The sequence below is a fragment of the Eptesicus fuscus genome, chromosome 2 (genome assembly GCF_027574615.1).
Source record: "Eptesicus fuscus isolate TK198812 chromosome 2, DD_ASM_mEF_20220401, whole genome shotgun sequence".
In the NCBI taxonomy this organism is placed as follows: domain Eukaryota; kingdom Metazoa; phylum Chordata; class Mammalia; order Chiroptera; family Vespertilionidae; genus Eptesicus; species Eptesicus fuscus.
This window is the reverse complement of record NC_072474.1, coordinates 92,628,397-92,636,622: the sequence shown is the minus strand read 5'-3', so window position 1 is coordinate 92,636,622 and position 8,226 is coordinate 92,628,397. Positions and strand designations below refer to the sequence as shown.

Sequence of the window (8,226 nt, the reverse complement as noted above, 5' to 3'; positions counted from 1 at the left end):
TTCTTACCAACTAAATTCTTTTTTTTTTAAATATATTTTATTGATTTTTTACAGAGAGGAAGGGAGAGGGATAGAGAGCTAGAAGCATCGATGAGAGAGAAACATCGACCAGCTGCCTCCTGCACACCCCCTACCGGGGATGTGCCCGCAACCAATGTACATGCCCCTGACCGGAATCGAACCCGGGACCCCTCAGTCCGCAGGCCGACGCTCTATCCACTGAGCCAAACCGGTTTCGGCATCTTACCAACTAAATTCTAATTTCAAAGGATCTTAGTGTAGGAAGAAATCTCCAGGCCCCATTTGCTTTAGCCCTTCAAATAACACTCTACCCCATTAAAACATAAGATATCTGAAGCCAAGAGAAATAAATGACTTTTCCAAGGTCACATGACTCTGGAAAGGCAAGGAAAGACTGCATTCTTCTATTACATTGTCTCTAGTTTGAAATATTTTTCATTCTGGACTTTTTACAACCATCCAATCAAGTATCCTTTCCATAACGAACAGGATAGCACATGCTATTTTTTTAAAAGAAGAGGAAAAAATTGATGCAGGGATACCTCAGGAGTGGCAAATTATTTAAACAGATACAATGCTTTTGTGTTCCCGATTCATTAATTCATTCATCAAATATTTGATTGAATTCTTGCTATGTGACAGGAATTGTTCTGGACATTTGGGATACAGCAAAGAATAAAACAAACGAAGCCTAAGAGCCCTCCTAGAACTTACATTCTCAGGTGGGAGACAGATCTTAACAAATGAACAAATAAATAGATTTTTTTTAAAAAATATATTTTATTGATTTTCCACAGAGAGGAAGAGAGAAGGATAGAGAGTTAGAAACATCGATGAGAGAGAAACATCGATCAGCTGCCTCTTGCACACCCCCCACTGGGGATGTGCCCGCAACCAAGGTACATGCCCTTGACCGGAATCGAACCTGGGACCCTTGAGTCCACAGGCCGACGCTCTATCCACTGAGCCAAACCGGTCTCGGCCAAATAAATAGATTTTTAAGTGTAAGATGGTCAAAGTGCTATGACTATTAAAGCAAGGAGCACAGCTGCTTCAAAGAAAGACACTCCAGTAAGGTGCCACCTGAGCAGTGATCTGAGTGAATTAAGAGCAGGAACTAGAGGAAGAATGTTCCAGGCCAAGGCAGAGCAGATGAGCAATGGCCCCGAGGCAGCGTAGGACTTGGCATATTCAAGGGAATGCCCAGGGCCCTGTGGTTGGAGTGGAGTAAACCAGAAAGAGGAAGGAAGGGTCACAGGGAGCTAGGGCCAGATCCTGGTGGTAACTACTCTTCAAAACTCCTTTTTTAAACGATGTCTTCACTAGTATAAAGCTAATATTTACAAAGCTAGGCCTTGGAGAGAGGGGTTTTATTGCGCGTATTTGTGTGTGTCTGTTTCAGTATGTTAACCAGCATCACAGGATTTGTTTTTTCTTTCCCTCACTGCCTCTTGCTGTTAGGATGCTAATCTATCTAAATCCACTCAGCTTCACCAGTTTGGAAATCAGTCACTTTGTAGCCAAAAAGATCAACGGATACGTCTCAACAGAGCAGATAGAAGGAGCCACTCCCATGGATCAAGATCACCGCAGAAACCTGAGCTACTGCTCAGCCAATAGTTTCATATTGGTTTCTAAAAATAAGTAAGAATCTGAGTCATCCTTTCCTTAGTCAGACAGAGCTTTATTCCTTTTCTCCAGTGGCTCCTGGTTGGTTAACACATCACTTAGCAGCAGCGTGGGCAGGGCCAACCGTTCCCCGGGCCGTAAGTGGTGTGGCAGTGAGGGAGCAAGGTGAACTTTCAGGCTCTGAAGTCAGGTCTAAGTCAAATCCTGCCCACACAGCCTTCACCAGATGGCTTTCACCAATTAACTTCTTTGAGCGTCAGTTTTCTCTTCTGTAAAAGGGGGCTGTTAAGGCTGTATTCGCTTTCTACTGCTGCATAACACATCTGGAGACGGGAACAGCGCCCATTTATTATCTCGTGGATCTGGAGGTAAGAAGTCCCAGATGGCATAACTGGGTCCTTTGCTCCAAGTCGCACAAGGCTGAAATCAAGGTACAGGTCAGTGCGCTCTTGCCTGGAGCTCTGGGTCCTCTTCTTAGCTTATTCCTGTTCTTAGCAGAATTCCATTCCTTGCAGGTGCTTCCTTGCTGGCTGTCAGCTGCGGGCCTCTCAGCGACGATGGAAGGCTGCCCACATTCCTTCTCCAGTGTTCCCTCCAGCCTCAAAGCAGGATCCACACACCAAGTCCTCTCCCACTCGGGGGGTCTGACTTCTGGTCTCAGCCATCTCAGGGCTGCTTTTCAGGGCTCAGGCATTTAGATCAGGCCCACTCAGATCATCTCCTTTTCTTAGGATCCACTGTGTCATATCACATAATATAATCACTAGAGTGAAGTCTCATTATATTCACAGGTTCCAGAGAGTAAGGCCATGACATCTTCCGAGGCCATCTTAACAATTTTGCCTACAACAGATGATGTCCTCAGAGAACTTCCTTGAAAATTAGAGATAATGGATATGTGTAAAACAGTAGACAATCACTTTAGCCAGTGTTATACATGAGGACCCTTCTGGTGTACGGAGCAGATAAGTATCTGAGCTACTTGCTGAATCAAGTATAAGACAAGACTCTGAATTGTCTATAGTAAATACTTATTATCTTTCTCACATTCACAGATGTTAAAATAGTATTTTGCACAGAATAAGTGGTCTCTGTTTTACTTGGAGCATTGATTTGATGACTTGGTTTGGAAGTTCTATTTGACCCAATTTAACAAGACAAAGATTGGGTTTCTCCTTTTTCTTTTGAGTACGTTACTTCTTTCTACCTTATCAAATCATTTGGCAAAGCTGCCTCTCCTTCCTTCCCGTGTACTTTGGTGAGACGTTCATCAGCACAAGGCTGAGTTCGGGATTTTACAGTGAAAACACCGAAAGAATTCTGGGAATTGACTCAAGTCCTGCCACCTTGAAAATTGGGAAGGAATGTCCTCTGCATATATCATTGAAGGCCCAGAAAACATAAAAGGGGAGTGGGTGGAGTTCAGAATTAATTTCAGGATATGATTTTTTGTTTGTTTGTTTTTTCAAACTATAAGCAAAAGTTTACTTCGAAAGTCACAGAGGTAGAAAAAGTGAGCGGTGGAAGAAACAGGCTCAGGAAACAAGGTACAGAAGCAAAAGAAGGGGCCCGTGGAGCTTCCGTGCCTGGAGGGAAGAGGAGTGGGCCGGGAAGGTGCAGGCGCGGCGCCCGGGAGAGCGCCCAGAATGTGACTATTTTGGTTGACTATAGTTAAGATGGCCAAGGCTACAGTTTTCACGTTCATGACATGACACGGTTTTGACATCATGACATCATGATGCACAGCACAGCACCGTAAAGAGCATAAACTCTAGAGCCACGCCACTAGAGTTCAAATCCTGTCTCACCACTCTCTTTCCGTGCGGCCTTGGGCAAGGTACTCCATCTCTCTGTGCTTAGTTTTCTCATCTGCAGAGCATCTACTTCATAGGGTTGTTATGAGGACTGAATTAATTGAATTAAATATTTATGAAGTGCTCACAACGGGGCCTGGTGCAGAGAAGTACGACATAAGTGTTTGTTAAGCAAATAAACTTTCTCCATCATCTCTTTCATCCGATCTGCTAAGAAGTAGCAAAAGTGAGTCCCTTAAGGCTGCTCTCTTCTTCCCCAGCCTAATCTGTTCTCTTATAAGACAGTGGCATGGATTTTTTAAATTATGCATTATTGATTGATTGATTGATTGATTGATTGATTGAGTTAGCAAAATTTACACCTCCTACAAAATTTAAAAGGGTGCAAAAAGATAAGCAATAAAAAATAGGTTTTTCTCTTACTCAGGCATCCAGATACTGAGCTTCCAGAAGCAATAATTGATACGTTTTTTACTCACTTTCCTAAAGATAGTCTGTATATAAACTATAGTGTGACTATTTATATGATAATATATCATATAGATCATCTTCACAAATATGTTTGTTGTTTTACAAATATGTTTTTAACACGGACAACATTGTATTCTTTCCTGCACTTTGCTTTTCTTCACTTAGCAATGTCTCTTGGAGACTCCTCCACATTAGCTCGCAGAGAACTACCTTGTTCTTTCAGATGCTGTAGAGTATTCCACTAGATGGCTATATCATGTTTATTTAACCAGTCCCCTGTAGATGGACACTTAATTTTCAAACTTTTCTACTATAAATAATACTCTGATTAATACCCATGTGTCATTTTGCACATCCGTGAGTATATCTGCAGGATAAATTTCTAGAGGTAGAATTGTTTGGTCAAAAAAAATGTGCAGTGTTGATACCGATTGCTGAGTTGTCTTCCATGGAGTTTGTACCAATTTATACTCTCTCCAACGGTATATGAGTGCCTGATCTCCCATCCCTTCACCAAAATAGTGTGTTATTTCCAAGTTTTTCTTTGCCATAGACTGCAGGCCTGACTTTGACCTCCCATGTCAATGTGGTTATTCATATTCACTAGCAAATGTAGCAGCGAAATAATTAGGGATGCTCGTATCTGTAGTCATGATAGCGCAGACAAACGGATCTCTGGAAACCAAGATCCTTTAAGGCAAAGGACAACTAAATCTGACTCTGTTCCATTCTCCATGGTAACAGCCTGGCTGTCAATACAAGATTGCAAAGACTAGCTGTCAATACAAGATTGCAAAGACTTGATGAGGACAAAGATTCAGTGAAGACCAAAAATGATCTTCCACATGCAGATAATATACCTTCGGCTCTGGCTGCTTAATGTGGATCCCCTACGGTTCACAAGGCAGTGGGACAGGTGACTGGGGAGCAGTGGCTGTTTTGAGCCTGGACATTGGGCCCTTTTATTCTGAAGACTGGCTCTCAGCAGGTACAACAGAGTTCTTTGTGTTCAGGAGAGAAAACAGCCTAAATACCAAATTGCATGAGCACCACCAGTCAAAAGTGTGCAGAGTCAACAAGGAAAATGCTGGAGTCGTTGAAACCTATCTGTGTTCAACGTGATGGCACGTCTGGAACTCACTGTTCCGTGCTGGGAAGCACCGTGTGCCTGGGCCTGGGAGGGGCCAGTGTCTGTCAGTGCATTTAGCTAGTGAAAGAAAGAGGTCTTCTTCCTTGGATTTATACTTAAAACTACCCAGTCCTGGCAATATTATGCTTTATGATATTACTCAAGTGATAACTGACAGCATGCAATACTATAAAAGTGATTTTATGTACCAGGATATGAACAATTGTTTCTTTTGGCACATAATGAGAGGGTAGGGATACTGCAAGCCCAGATGAACACCCACTTCTTAAAGTAATAAGGTTTGAATTGTAGATTGTATACAGTGGAATTATAGATAGCTGTAGTTTAGGTCTTTTTGTACCTCGGCCTTGTCTGGTAAAGGCTTGTCAGTTTTTGGAGAAATTTTTCTTTGAGCCAAGAGTTTATATGCATGTTGTGAATCTTAGTTCAAATTGGTTGGAAGTTGGATAAAACTCTAAGTCTGAATGTTTCTTGTTTCTTCTCTTTTCCAGCTACAATTTTGTTCAAAGTCCAATCTTCGTTAAATAACATAGACCTCTCCCACTACCCTCCTTTTTTCCATGATGATGACGTCTAACCTATGAGGACTGATACCATGTCACTTGGATGAAGAATTGGGTTAATGCCAACCATGCTATGGTGTGTGTGTTTGCTTTTCCCTAATTTGGATGCCAAATAAACAGGTGAATGAATTATCTCCATTTGGTCTTGTACATATTCTATAATGGTAATTGCACAGATATTTAAAAATTCCATACAGCAGCCTTGATATGCTACTTATGGGACCCCTTGCTGATTGGGTCTTCAAATGAAGATCTCCCCATTATGGGAGGATATACTAGTAACCTTTTGGGTATGCTGACTCTTCTGTTGAGAGCAGTGTCCAGAGAAGGAAGCAACTAGGAGTCATTAGTAGTCAACACTCAGCAGCTGGGATGGGTGCACTAGCAGGTAAAGGAAACCTGGGCAGGGCACCTATGGTATCCACTACACATAAAAATGGGGGAGGGAGGTGGTTGGACTTGCTCTAAAAATAATAACTCGGGTGAATCTTCCAAAATTTCCCCACTAAGTCTCTCCTGTATAGAAATTTTAGATTAACTGTGGCTAGACAAATATGTCCACTTTCCTGATGTGTGTCTGGAATGTAATTTTGTTAAAAGAAGAGCATTTGCTAAATTACCCTCTCCCCCTCACATTTTCATTTCTCAGGAGAGGAAATCATAAGAGGAAATATTATTCTGTCCTTAATTTTTTAAATGTATTTTTATTGATTTCAGAGATGAAGGGAGAGGGAGAGAGATGGATAGAAACATCAATGATGTGAGAGAATCATTGATTGACTGCCTCCTGCATGCCCCATACTGGGGTCCAAGTCTGCAACCCAGGTATGTACCCTTGACCGGAATCGAATCTGGGACCTTTCAGTCTGCAGGCCAACACTCTATCCACTGAGCTAAACCAGCTAGGGCTGTCCTTAATTTTTACTTCCAAGGCAGAATAGGACCACGAGGGATAAATATCATGACAGAGAATCTTAAATTCCGGGAATGCCAATTTTCAGAGAGTTCCCGGAAAAAGATAGCTCTGAGTCTCTACAAAGAAACTCTCAAAGGAACTTGGTTCAAGGAGGAAGAAAAATTCTGAAAAGTGAAATGTGAACTGTTGATCCCAATGGATACCTAAGAGTGACCCCCCAGCAACTGTGTCTGGACTATATGTCCCAGCTCCCTGGCCATAGCTGGTCTAGGAGTGGACAAATGACCCTAGTTGGGTCAACAAGCTTCTAGGTCCAAGGAATCTGAACTGCTGAACTGAGAGTCCAGGAGTAAGGGGATGTCCATGCCCCGAAATGGAGCCAAGAACTGCTACTGAGGTGACCCTTTCCAAAGTTTGGTTCCAACTCTTCCTCAGAGTCTTTTGGTTTAGTAACTGTTTTTAATCAATTTCAAACAAGTCATTACTATGTATATTTCATGATTTACTTCATCAGTTATTCCTTGTTGTAGGAGTGTGCAGACAAATATGCCCAGCTTCAACTCCAGTGTCATGACAAGGGACTGTGCATGAGACCAAACCCTATCTCCTGTGGATGGACTTTAAAGAGCAAAACTGATTTATTTTGGCCAGAGTTTGTTTCTGTTATTTGCAACCAAAAGAGCCTTAAAAAATACAGATCTTCAAGTTTTGCATGAAGAGTGACTACAATTCACATATAGCTATTACTTTAAAAACTATCTGTACTAGTAGACATTAACAATTTATGTTAATTCTCAGTTTTAGTTTGATAGTAACTTTTTTTGCCCTTATGTAGTTTTCTCACTCAATAAATACTAAAAGCCCAAATAAAGTAAAAAATGTGTTGATGTTAATAAGATGATTTCAATAAAGAAGAAGGTTGGGAACCACTGATCTAGAACATCTGACAGAGTATTGGGCCTTTTTGTGAGGTAATGACAGTGACACCTAAAAGGTTGGTGAGCATATATGTGAGGCGGGAATCACTGATACCTGCTCAAAGTCTGGCGATCTAACAGACCAACTGCATGGCTCAGTGGAAGTATTGGGTAGAGATGCTTGCAAGTACACTTGTAACAATTTTACAGTCTCCATCTCACTCTACATTCAGAGCGGGCTTTGAGTGGAGGATTCAGGTAAGTCATCACGGGACTGTGCAATGTACTTGAAAGGGTCTGTGCTCCAGCTTCACACTTCTTATGAGGGTCTATGTATTCTGGGAACTTACTTCCACCACTCTCTTCCTTTTATTATTTCTTTTTAAAAAATATTTTCATGCCCCGGCCTGTTTGGCTCAGCGGATAGAGTGTTGGCCTGCGGACTGGGGGGTCCCAGGTTCGGTTCAGTTGGGGACATGCAGGAGGCAGCTGATCAATGATTCTCTCTCATCACTGATGTTTCTATCTCTCTCTCCCTCTCCCTTTCTCTCTGAAATAAATAAAAATCTCTTAAAATATTTTTATGTTTTTATTGATTTCAGCAAGAGGAAGGGAGAGGGAGAGAGAGAGACAGAAACATCAATGATGAAAGAGAATCATCATCGGGTGCCTCCTGCATGCCCTTCCCTGGGGATCAAGCCTACAACCTAGGCATATGCCCTGACCAGGAGTCGAAGTGTGACCT

General features: G+C 42.0%; 1 long non-coding RNA gene across 1 annotated transcript; it reads left to right on the top strand.

Moving 5' to 3' along the window:
- Positions 1-1,806: 1,806 nt before the first annotated feature.
- On the top strand, positions 1,807-7,424 carry LOC129150866 (uncharacterized). The gene is made up of 3 exons (XR_008557633.1): positions 1,807-2,018; positions 5,577-5,768; positions 7,095-7,424. It is a non-coding gene; the product is annotated as an uncharacterized LOC129150866 (long non-coding RNA).
- The last annotated feature ends 802 nt before the right edge of the window (positions 7,425-8,226 follow it).